The sequence below is a fragment of the Ptychodera flava genome, chromosome 4, assembly GCF_041260155.1.
Source record: "Ptychodera flava strain L36383 chromosome 4, AS_Pfla_20210202, whole genome shotgun sequence".
Classification (NCBI taxonomy): domain Eukaryota; kingdom Metazoa; phylum Hemichordata; class Enteropneusta; family Ptychoderidae; genus Ptychodera; species Ptychodera flava.
Genome location: NC_091931.1, coordinates 24,266,918 through 24,284,759, shown reverse-complemented (window position 1 = coordinate 24,284,759; position 17,842 = coordinate 24,266,918). Strand labels below are relative to the sequence as shown.

Below are 17,842 nucleotides of genomic sequence, written 5' to 3'. Positions count from 1 at the left end.
GGCGTTCATTTACCCCTCACAGCCACAGCTATACATAGCTACACCATGGATATTAGTATTCCACAGAATTTATGGTTAAAAAAACAAATTTGTTCTCGCTAACAATAGAATACTGTCTCGGCAAAAAACATTTCTTTGTCATTCGAGGCATTTGCTCACTGGATCGTGCTGTCTTGATAGATTTTTAATTATGATATTATTGGCAATTTGTTGGCCCACTTGCTGTCATGTAATCCTTGTAACAGCTGATTGACAGCTGCAGACATCTATGTACTCTCCTCTAATATGTATCTTTCTTTGAAATTCTCAGAGCAGTAATGCAAATTAACCCGCAAAATTGCTGCATGAACTCTAGGGAGAAATTTCGAGTTGACTATGTTTCGTAGAAAAGAAAAACACTGTCAGTCGTGACAATGACAACTTACTATCAAACTCACCTGATAAATAATAATGAAACAAAGCAGATTCATCAAAGAAATTGACATTTTCGTTACCAATGAAATTCGTAATTAATGTTCTTAACGGGCCAGTAAGCAGTTATTTTACTTTTTTTTGACAATTTTCTGTAGATCAATGGCAAGTTATTGTTCTACTCCCATGCTCATGTTGAAATACCCATCATTTAGCGAGAGCCAACACAGTGTCTATACGTGAAGTCTAGTGTAAAGCGATTTTATTGTTTACGTTTGATTTCTAGTCTGACCAGAATGCACTGGGCAACAATTACAATGCAATAATACACACACACACGTACGGTACAGGCTGAGTTGACAAGCTGAATATACACTCGTGTATCTCAACATGCTATGGGAAGCAAGAAAATACATTTATCATTAAAGGCAAAAATAATGAAAAAATCACGAAAGTTAAAGGTACTGGCCCTTAAAGGGTTAATATGCCACTGATATTAGTTTGGTAGATGTTAGTTTTACTATTATATTAAAAGCACACCTAAGATATTATCAATGTGTCTGGGATATATATGTCAACCTTATTGAAAATACCTTGTAATAGGGCTAATGACTGCCACCATTACTTTTATTACATTTCCGATCCTCCTTTCCTATCAGTGAAGTATCCAACTGTTAGTTAACATTAAAACTAAATATGAATATACATCTTCATATGTATAATTATCTCTGCTTAAAAAAACCACCACAGCGAGCTTGGACCACAAACGTCTGTTGTTATTTTCAAATGCCTACTTTAACACACTCAGAAAGTCCATTTGCAAACTTGCTGCCTCGATGAAACACCTTAACAGACAAAGAGGCAATCAACATGCCCAAGGAACTGCGATTATCCCAATGTATTTTGATCTCAAACGGGAAATTCCTATCACCGCTAAAACCAACAAACTGACATGATCCTCCCAACCATCGTTGCTACAGTAGTCACCCACACACAAAGGCAAGGAATGTTTGGGCACATACTTTACACACACTACTCACAATACCAGAAATATTTCCACAAAGTCACCTTGGGTTTAGATTTCAACATCCTCGAGACAGATTCCAAAACATCGCTTCAGGCAAATTGTTAAAAAAAAAGAAACTCCCAAAATGCAAGCGTTTGTCATCTGGGTACATTGATTAAATCTTGTTGACTAAGTAACACTCTGTTAGCCACGGTTAATCAGTTCCGGTCGGCTACAGCGGCATGTAAGAATAAATTCTGATCAAATACTGAATAATGTGCCACTGAAAATACAGTCTGGCAATAAATATACATGTGTAGGTAAATTGGTAAGACTATTTTACATTTTTTTTAACTCTGTCACTCACAAATGGCTGGATACAGAGCTTTTGGCTTTGGTGTAGGGTTAGTTTTAGTGCTCAGTTTCAGTGAAAATAGTATGTTTCCATGTGATCTGAACCAGTATACTATAGTACAGGAGGATGCTACAAAACAGTCATCTGTCACCCCTATTTTGCAGTGGGACGGTCCAACACCATCCATTTAAAAAAGTGGAAGAGACAAATCAAACTACATTTTCAAAAGAGTGTGAGTACAATAAATGATGTTATTACTCCGGTAAATCTCGCAACAATTTCAATCCCTGCCTTTGAATATTGTACGCCTAGGAACGTGTTTCTATCTTCTGTTGGTATAACTCCAAAATCATGATATGAAAAACAACGTTCGGTGGAAATGTTTATATAAATAACCTCAATAAAATGACTATTTAAAACCAATTGATGTTTTGACAAGACAATAAGCTTTTCACTCTTTGTTTAATAATAGAAGAGAAAAATCTGGTGTAGGTTATTCATTGCCTTTCAGTTCATATCAAACCATATGTTACATTCGGTTATTATCAAAGCCATATAGTCATTAACAATTCAAGGAGCATTTCAACAGCTGCTACTAAATAAAACAATAATCAGGGCATGAGATTTGAGGCGAGCGATCGCTCCGCTCGCCTAGCGCTCGCGCAGATCAAAATCCACGCGAACGATTTTCCGCTCGCGTGGCAACTTGGACAGGACTGCAACATGTTCACAGGATGAATGCACTGCAAAAAAACTGGCGTCTGAGTACGTGTTCATCATCGGAATGACAGGCTACAGCCTGCAGACTTCAGCTTCTTTTTTGTAAAAATTAATTAAATTGTAGCGAACATATGAACAAGAGAAACAAAGGCCATGCATACGTGCGCCCATACCGTGTCTTCTATTTCTAAGCTTTGCTGTACATGTATATGCATTCGCGTTCCGAAAACACACGGTCCCTACAAGGGATTAGCCGTGGCCGTGGCTAGTAAAACTCATCAAATTGTGTTGCTTTATATGCGATGTCTGTACAGAGTACGCAACCACGACTATATTGAACGTAAGCCTGGCATCTGTCCGGAGCGGGCGCTCCCATAGATCATACAGGCAATTCATTCAACACGAATTTTGCGATCCTCCCTCATTTGTTCGTACTCATTTTCTTGAAAAGTGTTTGGCTGACTGCATAATTAGGAAGAACCGTATTCTCGATGAATTAAGAGCACAGAGATTTCGACAAGAATTGAAATTGCAGTTTGGAGAAATATTTGAAGACGTTGATGCACGATCGCCGCTCTCATATGCGTACTATGAAAACCTCCTCGGAATACGGCGCGCAGTTTCTCCGCCGAAAACAGCCGATTTTGAATCCAAAACTTGTACTGATCTTCGTTTTCGAGCACACCCACCTCGCCTAGGTACACGATGTGCTCAGCCGCGCTTATAAACTTACGCAAAGCCTACGCCATTGTTAATCTCATTCAACCCATGAGCACTCGGGCGAAAACCAGCCTTGCAAACAAAAGAGCATCGCGATATCGAACTTCAAAAGTAGACGTTCTGAGAGGAGTGCAACGAGAGAAAATTGTGAAATATGTAAAACTTCTGAAGAGATAAAAAGAAAAAAATATTTTGTCAACAGAAAATGGTCATCGTAGATTGTAATTAGCTAAGAGATGGTTATAAATAATGTTAATTACAGAGTACTACATCGATAGTGTTATATCATAGCACAAAGTTGTCTGTATTTTGTGACTTGTCCAGTGATTAGGACTGTATTGCCGATACTGGTTCTTACTATAATAATACTTACCTTAATCCTATAACAAACAAATATAACAAAAACAAAAAATCAGAAAAAAAAAACTAAAAATAGATATTCTCAAGTAGAATGCACAAGACACAATTAACGATTTCATAATTCTTTTTATTTGCTTCACTCCCCCTATGCATTTCAGGGGAGTAGTTTTATCACTCTCGTAACACTCTCGCAGATAATTTTAGGAGAGTGATTTTCAGCTCACCAGCACTTTTTAAATCTCATGCCTGAATAATATATGATGTATTGGCCACGGAATATCACAACGGCCTGGCTCAGACACTTGATATAAAGGAATGCGACAAAATGCTAATATTTCTACTGTAAGGTCATTTGAGCAGAATTGGCCAAAGCTCTCTCAGAAATTCCAAAGTGAAACATAATAGTACTTATTTGCAATCAAACCATTTCACACGTTTTTTCACAAAACACTTGTCAGCCACAACAGGAAAAGCACAGGATTTTGATACTTTTTTCAATTTGAGCTCCATGAATAGCTGCAGCTTATTTATTTTTGTATTTTCCAACATTTCTGCTGTATCTTTGAAACAGTATTTCTTGTTCAAATAGAGAAACAAATTACATTTACTGATATTTGAAATTCAAAATGGCCGCCATCCTTATCTTTAATATCCCTATCGAAAAAAAAAAATTTGATTTTCATAACACAAAGAGGATGAAAATTTTTCTTACTATCAAGAGCTTTAAAATGAGCCCCTACAAGTTCAAGATCGGTAAAGAATTGTGAAAATTTGTGTCCGAATATCTGTCCCTGGGTGTGTTCTTCTTTTAATGATCAATTCATAGATACATTTTTCTTAAAAACCCTACATGAGACACTAAAAAAGCACATTTGATAATAATGTGTTAATATTTTTTATGTGCAACCATCAAGCTTTCCTTTTTATCAGTATCCACATACCAATAGCTTGGAAAATGGTCTTTTTTGTAAATCAAAATTGTTTTATTACTGTGAGGTCATAAATTCCCCTGAAACTTTAGTCAATTACAGACAGAAACAATTTGAGGAAATCACAGATAAGAAGCAGTATAGTTGATGATCACAAAATGGGCCTGTTCTTGTAGTTTATTAGGTACATAAAACATTTCATTGGGTGTGATTAATGACACTGGGAGGAAATATTGTCTAATTACTGCATTACGATTGCAATCTCTCTTTTTGGCTGTGATTTGTAATTACAAACGTTTTATCTTAACAATACACCCACACAGTTTGCGGATGCAGAAGTACTAGAAATAATTTATGATGTCAATACTCAGTAATGAAAGAAAAGGTACATTATAAAGCTCTCTCATACATGGCCTAGGACCTTGCATCCCACCTCAAAAAAGCCAATAAGCTGAGTCGCAAAATGATAGGCAATTTTCTAATGTCAATGTCTAACATGGCATTATCAGAGACTTGTTTCCAAAAGGAAGTTATTAATATATTAATCGGATGCATCCTGATTTCTGAATATGACTTTAAAGAGTAGTTTTCTATAATCTGATTAGGGGAAAGAGTTTCCCCAAACATTGGCAAGATTCGTTATCCAAGTCTTACAGACAGTGCATCAACAATTCCAGCTGAAGTTTTCTATCCTGAATTGAGGTAGCGTGTCATTTCACGTTCAATCGTGACGGGGGTTTTTTTTTGGTTCTCCATCCTATGATGCCATGATTAAAATATTGGAATCCACATAAACTTTGAGAGGACAGAAAATGCAAAAGTCAGTACGTTCATGATTTTCTAGCACTTTTTTTATCAGATGGACACGTTATCTTGCTTGCACTTGCACCTAGCTGAAATAAATATAATTCCACAATTGTACTCAGAAAGGCTTTTCAATGACCAATTTTCACCCTTGTCAACACATACTATAATTTGCAGTCCAAGCTTCTGCATTCAAAATTCAAAATTGCCACTTTCCTGTGAATAAAACTACCAAAGTGAGGCAAGTTTATGCAATATTTCTCACACACCATTTATGCTCTTTATGTTTGAAGAACTTCCATGTATCATAGGCTCTTGAACACTTTCAGACTGTGAATTAAGAGAAGGTCACAGCTGATTCTCTATTCCAGTAGTCACCTACAACAGCTGTGATGTGACGGCTCCAGCTCACGATCATTTATCATACAGCCAAATATAAAGGTTGACTACATATCGATACTATGCACCTTCCTGATAAAAATTACCAATTTCGTGTTGACCTATCTATGTATAGAATATGACTACAGTACTAAGCTATTTTGGGTGCACATTTATATCCATTACAATGAATCAAATTTTCACCCAAATATGTTTACTGATTTATGGTATGCGTCACATATCCTGGAAATGTTCACGAACGAATGTGCATTTATCGCGATTCAAAACTACCAGGCGTGATATCCATATTGCTTCTCTGTTTGCGGCGGCAATGATTTATGCCATGCTTCTGAAAATCCGATAGCATCATCAAATATTAACATGCGCATTGGACAGCCAAACAATTACGTTCTGTCTAGTTCTCCCTCACAAAAGTTGATATAAGCCGTCTATGACCTGACCTCACAATCCCCAATTTACATAGAACATATATTTTTTTTCCTCCCTTATAATTTATACCCTTTCGTTGGTATCTTTGTGAGGTATCACAGCGCTCAGGTTATCAGTGTCTGCTGAACACCGCCGTAAAATTAATCTGTCTCCGCATGACTTTGATGGTTTCCGTCTTGTCTGTGGCCTGTCCTTTCCAATTTTTTTTAATGGAAAATTCAATTTGCAGTTGCACGATACCTACAGTAAGCAGTATGTGGTATCTCTGCTGTGTACCAAAAGGTTAGATTTGCAGACAAACCTGAACTGGTCGTTCAAAAAAGCAAAGATGGCCGCCATTGAGATATCAAATTTTATTTTGAGAAAAAAAAATTTTAGTATCCCTAAAATGAACTGTTTTATATCTAAAACATGTATAAGTTCGTTGGCTATGATATGCTTCCTAAGTTTTCATCGCTTTTCATGCCATTTTGAAAGCCATCATCTTTTGACTTGTCTAAAATAAAATGAGGATACAGCTGAGACGACATAAAACATACACTGCACTCTGTGCCCCTTACTTTCCTCCGGCTAATGAACTCTTTATGCCATTAAAATGATGTCAAGACTCCCACACTTATAGCAAGCAGCAAAATCTGTTTGCCTTCAAGGCAATGCACCTGGAGATCAGAGTTTTAAACTTCACTTCCAACTTTACTTTGATCGAGGGAAATTAAAATATTCTCTTACATTATGAAAAATGACAAAAAAGGAGGTCATGATGTGAACATGCAAAATTTATCAATATAATGATTATGAACTGAAAAACCACTGCCATTCACTGTTAACCCCACAAGAAATAAATTAATTTTGATTTTCCAAGAAGCAAGATGGTAAAATCTCTACCTAAATATCTATAACTCCAAACTGACAAAGCTAAATATCACTGTAACACAACAACGGAACACGACAGACTTCATCTGCGTAACAGTGGCCCCGCTTATCATTGTCATAAAAATATTTCACAAACCGTGTTTGAGTAGAAATAGCACCTGTCCTCACAACCATAAAACTAACATTGCTGCAGGTATGAGATTTACTCCACTGAACTGCCTCCGTATTTCAAAGCTTTAACAAACCAAGTTTCAGGTTTCAAATCACCGATAGATAGCACATCTGTATGACTGGAAACTCTCTACCCACTCGTACACCTAACTGACTCATGCACGATGCAAACATACCAGCGAAGACGATCACTTATCTAGTGTTAGTCTGTCTCGGTATGCACAATTAAATAATCTGGATTGCTTTTAAAATTGCTGGAATAACTAAATTTTGTTCTGAGAAAAATTATTCAGGAAAATATAAGTGATACGATATCAGGCATAATAATTTTACCATTTGGCTGCCGAATACCAGGCATTTTAACTGTATCTGCTGAACAGCCAAGAAAAAAGAAGGCACGAGATAATTATTGAGCAGGAGAAACTTGCTCTGGCTGTGAGGCATGGTGGACATTGTAATAGCTTTCCCCGAGGAAAATGTTAAGCCTGCCAATATCAGGTTAATTACACTTCATTGCAATGAAATGTGGTTCCGTAAAGTGGCAGGCCATTTCTGTTCTCATTTTCAAAGCCTAGTAAAACAGATGTCGAGGTACGCGTAACCGTCTCATTTCCTACTGGCATCTATAATCTCCCTTGCTGTTCATCTTGTGAAAAAAAAAAACGACTCCAAGTATAAGCACTTCACATGCCAAATGCCAAGTTACCCTCACAAACCACTTTGATGTTGAAAACAATAAATTGGACGATTCCAAGTTATATCACTGGGGGTGGGAAGGCTGCTATGAGGTAGGGACCAATCTCTAGATCAGTTGGCAATATTTTATAAATCACTTCCATAACGACTTTCCTCATCATTATATACCTCTCAGTTAATATCCTGAAAGCTACTGAAAGCATTTATGAATATGATGACGCAGAATATGAATATTAAGAAGAAAATGGCCCATTTGCTTATTTGCTTTTTCATTCAATAAACATTAGTATCAGTAATTCTTACAATAAACTCCAACCATCGAAAATTATCTGAAGTTTGCTTTTACCAAAAGTCATTTAGATTTAGTGTAACTAATTCATAATCTCAGCAGCCACCTCAACCCTTTGAGCGCCAAAGTCAATTTTTGTCGCCTATATCAAAATATACACTTGTCAATTTTTTTCTAAATTTTGCTAAAATTTTGATAAAAATCTGAAGCCAAGAAAATGTGATGTTCACTTGGTCCAAAATTGTCAAAATAATTACAGAAAAATTCAGAAAATTGGTAAAATGTTACACTATGTAATTTTGATGGGAAAAATTACAGTGCTCACAGAAATAAATGTGACCAGTTTTATACATTTGAAGCTTTGTCATATCGGCATTAAATCTAGAATGGAATGTAGCTGATAAACAACCTCCATATATTTTCATAATCTGTCAAAAACCGCTTGAATGGGACTGGCTGTCTGTAATCTCATACTGGATGGACTTTTTACAAAGAAGTTAAGGGGCATTCCAACAGGTGGTTCCAATGCTGACAACCCTTTAGGAGCCAGTGCACAAGATACAAAGTTGGAAATTGTGAATCAAATTTATTATGTACATACATGTGTAAAATGTCTACATAGTTCAAAGTGTGACCTGATAATCTGCCATTAGCCAAACCTCAAAATAAACTGCTTCTGGGGAGGAGTTCAGAAAATACCAAAGTGGTCCATAACGTGATATTTCTCTTGTTATTAGATTTTCCCCTGGCCTATTTCACAAAAATGAATTACGGTGTGACATTTGAAAGAGGATTGCACACCGAGCATGGTGCCGCCAATCACACTGTCGGTGGCGTTTGTTGTTATGATATCCAGTGGGGTCAAAGTGGTTTCATACGTTGTTGAAGTGAAGGAGGCACTTCATTATTTTGTCTTTTTTGAACCACAGTGTGCCATGTAACTTTAGTAAAAGGAAACACTTGATTTTTATTTGCCGTAAGACCATTCATGAGATTATGCTGTCTCGATCTGGCACACGTGTAAATTCATTGTGCAGAGATGTAAAGCCGTTGACTGACTCAGACTGCCTTTTTTTTTCTAGGAGTTATACAGTCAAGTTGCACAGCAGATTCAGGAGGAAATTGTACTTATTGCATTTATCGTACTGCTTACGAAAAAGGCTCTATCGACCTCTACAGAGTTCTATAGAATATAATATTCTATAGCTATTTATAGAAGTTTTGCAGAAGTTTATAGAGTTTTTGCCCCATTTTCTTTAGAACTCTATGGAAAACAAGATTCCATAGAACTCTGTGGAATTCTATAGAACATTTTTCGTAAGGGGTGTACTGCTCAAGGGTCCACGCACTTGCAACGTTATGAAGGTGGGGTGGAAAAACAGTGAAGCCTAGATGTATCTTAGCTGCATCCGCCGTTTGTAAAGTAGCGGTCAGTTCTGAGGATGTAGTGATAATGAAAATGGGTAGAAACTTGAATCTTTAGGAAAAAGGGTTATGTAAATATCATGGTTGGTTGGGACCGTCTCAGATTGTCGCAGAAGTTCAAAAGCGAAATTTATTCGTTTAGGGGGGGAGGGGGTTTGACCTCCATTCAATTAGTGAACTTCACTTTCGCACTTTTATTTTGTGATCACAAGTTTTCGTGTGTTTATTTTAAATTAAAGAAAAACTGCACACTCGTGCCAACAAATTTGTCACTGTTTCCATCTCGTTTGTGCCCCAAACACAATTTACCGATAGGAACATTGTATCCTAAACATTTCATTCATCAAATTATACAAAGACAAAAAGTATCATTTTTCTTTTAAATGTGCTATTTATAAGCGTCTGCTCTAACCACTAGATGTCTTTATTCTCACTTGTTATGCACCTGGTCATAGTCGTTTTGAATATGATTGAACATGCCTGGGCCCCCTTGTCAAGTTTCTCGCTTATTTACCGCCCCTACCAAGTACAAATGCGTGTTCACAAAGACAAAGAACAGCACAAGAGATGTAAAAAGGAAAGTAAAATAAAATGAAATTTTTATGCGGTAAAATGCCCTGTTAGTACTCAAATCTGATCGATTACTTTAATTGTAATGTGGCAAGGGATATACGTCTTTAGTAGCTATAGCAAAATGCAACATTGTACTCTCAGGCAGACATGAACATTTCACACTTTTGAAGTTTCGTTTAGGGGGAGGGGGGGAGGGGGTTTGATCTAAACGAAGAAATTTCGTTTCTTGAACTTCTGCGACAATCTGAGACGGTCCCTTGGGTAAGATGTGAGTGTGTCAAAGTGAAATTTCTCTGATTCAGCAATTTCTGTAACGCTTTCAACCGTTTCATTTCAGCAAATGGTATTAATATATTCATGTACTGCAGAAACATGATATCACAACAAAGCAGTTACATCAGGAGGCATTTAATATCATAGTTGACGGTGTTTTCTCCATATTTGCTCAATGTCCCAGTCTCACAATGTTTATCCACATTAAGTGAATTATGCCGTACAGCCTAAAATATTGAACCCAACCTGATGAGGTCGCCTCGTTCTGACATGCTGTAGATACTCATAAAGCAGTCAATTTGTCAGCTATACATAATAATTACTGCAGACACTGGTTATCTTGTTTGGGGGCTAATCTCGGGAGGGCTTTTTTCAGGAGTGAAATTCTTCTGGGAGCATGGGCATTAATACGGATGGCCCTGTTGGACATATAGGGTCCACAATTCAATTTGAGAGGATGATGCTGATGAGTTCCTTCGTGAAGCATCCGGGTACAAAGCAGAGTCAGATTCAGTTTATAGTGGTTTCTAAATCAATTTTTCATATTTTGACTGTCACTCATCGATTTTGTAGTAAATCTTTAACTTTTTTTGATACCTTAATGTATTTGCTCATATAGTAAATTAATAGAATGTAAATTGTACAAATCATCTTAGCAATACCAGAATAAATAATCTATCAATCATAAACTTGCAGTATATTCCAAGATAGTCTACACATAATTTACTAAATTACTAAATTAATTTACCAAATACCATTCTCTATTTATACAAATTTATTCTATTTCTAATATCTGAATATTCTGAGTACAAAAAATATTTCCTGATCAGAGAGCTCTCATGTCATCTTCATGGTGAATGAACCATTCAATCAATCAATCAATCAGTGACATGCTATTGTGGCCAAACTATTATCCATGTACTCTATACATACAATCTAACTGGGACAAAGTTGAGGTGTCTGTCTGGGTGTCCACAGTCATAAACAGGGACGGCTGAATACCTCGTCTGGAATAGCTATCTTTTGTCCAAGCAGCTTGATTTTTATCTAAGTTACACTACCAGTACAGCAGTTCTGCAGATTTGTAACTGGGAACCAGTCCAGCTAGTGTTTGTTTTTCCAGAGAAAGGACACTTACAAGGCGAATCAAAATATGGATATACATAAAAATAGAACAGGGACACTATTAGAATTGCTATGATTGAAATACATACAGGTTATAAATATCACAGACCTTGGTTACAAATCACTGGTATTGCTAATACCAACCACATCTGGGGGATCTTTGCCTGCCGCATATGAACATAGCCTATTTTCAATACTTCCAAATCAGATGAATTTATGCATTCAAGCCAGCGTGTATATGAAACTAGAGCTTCTAAATTGGAACACAAAGACATAATTAGGTGTAAACATTAGTGCTTGAATTAGTTTTACATGTGATAAAAATATACCAAACAGTAAGGATTTCTGTATGCGGCAAGCAGTGTAATACCTTGCTGTGGACAGTAGCATGCCAGAGTCTATTCTATGTTGCCAAATAGCGCCCATGACCCGACATCTTTTATGTTCTTTCCTATCTGGGTTAAAAGGGAAATAAGAGAGCCATTGTTTCCTTTGTATGTGTGCTCTAGAAGATTAAAAAATAAACCCACTGGCGTGGGTGTGTATATGTACAGTTGGTCTGTCGGGCGTACACGGCCTCAATGCCTTGTAGTGGTGTTCAAATATTTGGTCGATGCGCGCGAGTGTTTACTGCAGGGGCGCAGTCAAACGCAGTCAAACTTGATAAGGGCCAATGAACACCTCTTCATTTCTTGTTTCTGAATACTGTCCCCGGCCGTTGGCAAGGTGATGATATTCAAATATTGTCTGCTGGTTATCTGCCTGGTGTGGAATTTTATGCAAAGGGTGGTATCGTATTAATCTAGCTGGTGCTTGTACCCGTCGGCTTTCTGGTTTTGAAATGACCCCCCTCATTGTTTGTAAATTCTGCGGTTGCACCCATGAAAGGAGCATTAGGGGTGACAGATAAAATGAAGTGCCGTTGAAAGTCCATGAAGTGTCGAGAAAAACAACATTTTTTTTTCTGGAAAACAAGATGACCTTTGAACCACCAGCAGTGCGTAGCAAAACGGTACGGTATGAACAAGTACATGTATGTATGTGTCCACTGAACTGTAAAGAAAATTTCGACAATGCAACATTTTCTTTGATCTCTATCAACACCAAATTTTGGTTACACCCCCATTGTACTTTAATGGTAATGTTGCATCTCTACGAAAGGATGTCGCTTCGAAAGGCTTAATTTACTAAGATATAATCTTACCCTACCTCTCGTAAAAAAGTCCCTTATATTTGTTATATACACTGTGTGTGGATTATATGTATGATCTAAGGGTTAACGGAAAACTGTCGTAATCCAATAGTTACAGTAATGGTTTAGTGAAATAACTACTTTGTAATGGGCAAGTCTTTCTTGCTACCCCTGCCATGCCGAATTTAAGTTCCCGGCTTAACAGTTTTCGAACACCATACCATGTATGGTGGTGTTTCAGACCAACTATTCTGATATGCATTGTTTGTTTTGAGAAAAAAAAATATATTAATTCTTAAATGCCAAAGGAGGATGGCATGAAACAAAATTAAAATTTTAACAAGAAGGCACAAGACATTAGCGAAGTGGCTACCTGGTGATGCATTAACATGTAAAAAACACTGAATTATTGATGACGCTATACACATGAGTTGGCAGTGAAGAAAACCAAAATAATTGATACAAGTTTTTAAGTCTGAGCTGAGTGGATGGTGTCAGGGGAGTTGCCTATCACTTGCTATTCAGTGACCACGGAAAAATATTTTACTGTCTGGAAAGTCTAACTGATATCCCGGGACTGTAATAACAAATTTTAATACAAACATAAGTCTTTTTTCCTCTGCAATGATGCTGATTAATAAACGCATCGCATTTCTGTAAATATAAAGTTCTTTTGTTTGTTTCAGTGCAGGGATATCAAGCCTGTTCAAGCACAAATATCTGCCCTTTCTGCCATTCAGAATGGTAAATATTTTCTGTATCATGTAATTATGGTGAATAAAACTCATCCAACCATGGTTGACGTCTTTCAACTTTCTGTAAACATTTTCGCTCTTTTTTCAATAAAAAACAACAATTTTTCAAAAGTTTGTCACAAAAAATATTTACCTGATGGTTGTAAACAATATACAAGTTTTGCTTTAAAGGTATACTGTCACCTGTTCCGATTTTGCCACAGTTACCATGGAAAGAGAAAATCTAACCAATCACAGATTTAAAGCGGGTGGCCGCTTTTTAAAAACAGCGCCCTCACATGGGTATTTTAATACCAAGGAACGCCCCTTTGACTATATATGGGCATATTTAGATTACAGGTGACTGTATACCTTTAAGGTAGAACACACCTCGGCGACAGAAATTCAGGCTTTCGACTTTAAGCAATTCTCATCTGATCTACCACTTGTGGGAGGTCATTTTAAAGCTCTTGATGAAAGAAAAGTTTTCACTGCCTTGGTTTTTCGAAAATCAAAAATTTTATTTTTCCCCATAGAATTAAACACAGGGATGGCAGCCACTTTGAGTTTCAAATATCAGGAAATCTTAGGTAATTTGTCTCTCTAGAACCAAATTTTTTACGGTGACCCCTGACTTTTATTCTTGCTTTGGTAAGAGAATTGTCGAAAGTTTCAGAAAGTTTTGATCAAAACTTTAAATATTTCACTTTTGAGGCGCAAATTTCATTATAAAATGCGGAAATCAACTTCCCCGGTACTTTTTAGTTTACATGTACATGTAAGTACATGACATTCATGAGGGCTATTCTCAAACGTCCTAATACTTCATGGAGAATATCTCACTGTCTTACATGGTCTTTCAAAACTGCATGCGATAACCATCATGCATCTCTAAACAGCAAGGAATTATGGCAGTATTTGAGAGATTGCCACTCTTAATCAGAAGATCAGTGATATAAAATGATGTGTCAGCCGTCTGCTACGTGCATCCCCCATACATCATCATAATCTTCAAAGATATGCTGCAAAGTTGAGCCGTACGCCTTTGTATGCGTATGATAGCCTTCTGACAGCAATAAAGAATTCTCCATATTTCAACGTCATTTTGTCATGCAAAATAGATTCTGCTTGTCTTATCTGTGAAATCGCTCCCTAAACTTCAAAAAAAGATGAGAAGTATGGCATAGGTGTAGCAACATTACTTGTATATTTTGCATTTTTTGTACATTACATCTTTTTTTCTAAGTATTAATCAAAGAGGCGACGGACTGACTCTCTATCCCTAGAGTAACACTTAAGGCTGGCAAAGGGCTAATTTCGAGAAATTATAGTATCGCTCACAATGGGCACCCTGAGCAAAAAGAAAAGACTGCTAACGATATATAGCAAGATTAAACAACAGGAAAATATTGCTATATTTGACAATGAATGACAAAAACAAGTCAATAAAACTTTAATAGACGGTCACTGCCTCCCATACCTGTACATGTAGCTTTAAAGTGGCATTCCTCGATCCCCGGTTCTCACATTAGTGGTTGTTGACATTGATTGTTTATATGATTTTAGCCCTCTGTTCTCCTTTGAAAGTTGTGCACAGTACCCATACTGGATAATCAATTTGCTCAGAGATAATGAAAAACCTGCATCCATGACCCTTCCCCTGCCAAGTTCATATGTCACCATCAGGTCAATTTGGTTAAATCTAGTTAAGTGGAACATGTCCCATGATATGGTAACAAAAAATTAAAAAATTGAAAATTGAAAACATGGATACTATAATTATGATTTTTATGGTCTAAAGTTGCTGCAACATACCGGTACTACGCTAAAGCGGGTAAAAATATGTATCGTTTTTGGCTCAACACTGCTTTTTTATTGACTTTAGCAGATGGGGGAAGCGATAGCACTGATACTGTCACAGGAAAAAGGTTAAATTTGCATGGGAGAAAACCACCTGTAAGAATGTACTGTGCTGAAACACAGAGCAAGACACTCTTTTCTGAGAGACTAAGACGCTGACCCAGTCTTCTGTAACGCGCAGGAAATGCCACATCCATAAAAACTAGCAATCGGTACGTGTTCAGAAGCTGTAACAGGGGACTTCAGGCAGTCTGTTAAGAAACCAATGTCCATGCCAACTGGACTGTGAACGCGGCATGTTCAGTCAAGACCCAGTAAATGATTTTTTCTTTCCGTAAGGAACTTGGGAAGGGGGTACTGTTACTCAATAAAAACGCAAGAATTGTATTACACATACATGTGTCTGCCTGGGGTGTGTTTTTACAGAGGTCATGACCTGTATGTATATTTCACTGCGTGTTCATGCAGAAATAGCTACATGGTATTTGCAACGATGCACATGTCATGTGAATTTCTCACAGTAGGAGTCAAGGGCAACAGCACTTTCCCTTTGAATTGGTTCTTTATGAATGAATGACTCAGATGCCTGGATGGACAGTTAGATGAATGTATGGGTCTGCGGATGAATTTAACTGAACGGCTGGACAGCAAGGAGAATAGACAACTGCATGATTGACAGTTGGATGGCCGACACATTTAGCCTTCAGTAAAGTTGGGTTATTTTCAGTCAGTGTCATTCCCATGTACCGGTACTTCATCTACCTTGAAACAAGTAAATAAAATGTTATGGATTGGTCGATGGTATAATGGATAGGAGATGGGAATTGATCCATCATTGATAGGAATACCAGAATAAAGAATGGATAAGGTCATGAATACACAGAATCAATGGAGGAACCGAACAGCCAACGTCATCTCAGAGGAGAATTTCTGACATTGACTTATTCACAAATTTAAATCTATAATTAAAGTGCTGACACTCCATTTACTAGTACATTATCCTCAGTATCATGATAAAACGATGAGAAACCTTATCTTCCTGATTCTACCGAGACCGCATTGTATATCATAAATAAAATGCTGTTCAGTATGGTACTATTGAAGACACATGAATAAACCTTTACAATAACCACTTCTTATAAGCCAAGCTTGAAGAGCCAAATTTGGCAATAACTATGTTAACATCGTGCATTTTTTCTTTTCCAATTTTTCATATAGTTTGTGCACATGTAATCCTTGTCCCTAACCACTATCTATATATGGCAAAACTAATTACACAACCACAGCATGCCCATAAAATATTAAATTGACAAATTACGGTAATTGGATTGGTTTGAAATTGACAAATAAAGATAATTTGATTGGTTCTGTGTCAATACCTGACATGTACGACGCACGTTACTTCAGAGAATATTGCACCATCGCTAAGACCTGATGTAACACAGTGTACATTTTTATGATAAAACTTAGAGATCCTGAATCTAAACAACAATTTTTTTTTGTATTGAGGGAAAAAAAAGGTTTTTAAATTGTCTTATTGAATTTTAACATATTACAGAGCTAGTAATGCTAACTTTTGATGAATTTTTAACTATTTTTGTATTAATTAATGTCAACCATAATTTCTTGTTCATCTCTGTAATGCATGTTGAGATACACAGTATTCAGCTTGTCAACTCAGCCTGTACATCATGTGTAAACTTGCATCATTATCGTTGATTAAAGAATTCTGGTCCGGCTTAGAATTCAAATGTAAACAATAATCAAAACAATTGCATTTTTTTACACATATAGATGCTGTTTTTGACAAGCTAAATAGTGGGTGTTTCAACATTATTTTGGGAGTAGAACAAGAACTGGCAGTTGATGTACAGAATAAAAATAATGCGATAATCATCAAAAGTTAGCATTACTGGCCCTTTAAGGACAAAAAAAATTGAAAGAAGTAATAAACATACAAAGCACATTCGCTTACCTTCAAGTACTTGTGAGGGGAAAGCGGTGCGACCGATGATATCCATCATGGTGACCAACGAGAGCTTGTCCACCATTAAGATAAGATACATGTGTGTGGGTCTCTTTCCTTTTTTTTATGAAAGCTACCACAAAAGAGCAATCACAGGCTTCATTTGTATGCTTGATCTATATACTTCTACTCAGAAGATTTGACTTGTTAGCGTAAAGTGCACAGCGCTCCGTTAATGGAACGCACTATCACGAACCAGGCCCCAATAAGCGTGGCAGGGAATCATTAAGCTGATTTTCAAAGCTTTTCACGCGAATTCAACCGATATTTTTTTCCTTGTGCCATTTTGCCCTTTTCTGCATGCTAGATTTGCGATACCGGATAAATGAGAAATATACCAACATCTGACCTCTAAGTGTTTTAATCACATCAAACCTGGCCATTTCTCCCTATCCTGTATTTTCCTTTAATTACCTCACATGCAGAATAAATCTTGAAAGTTTCTGGAATACATCTGAGGACTAACGATGAA

General features: G+C 36.9%; 1 protein-coding gene across 2 annotated transcripts in view; it reads right to left on the bottom strand.

Moving 5' to 3' along the window:
• LOC139131239 (kinase D-interacting substrate of 220 kDa B-like) overlaps positions 1-17,842 on the bottom strand; it is a 134,227-nt gene that overhangs the window by 37,119 nt on the left and 79,266 nt on the right. The gene's annotated exons all lie outside the window — the stretch shown is intronic.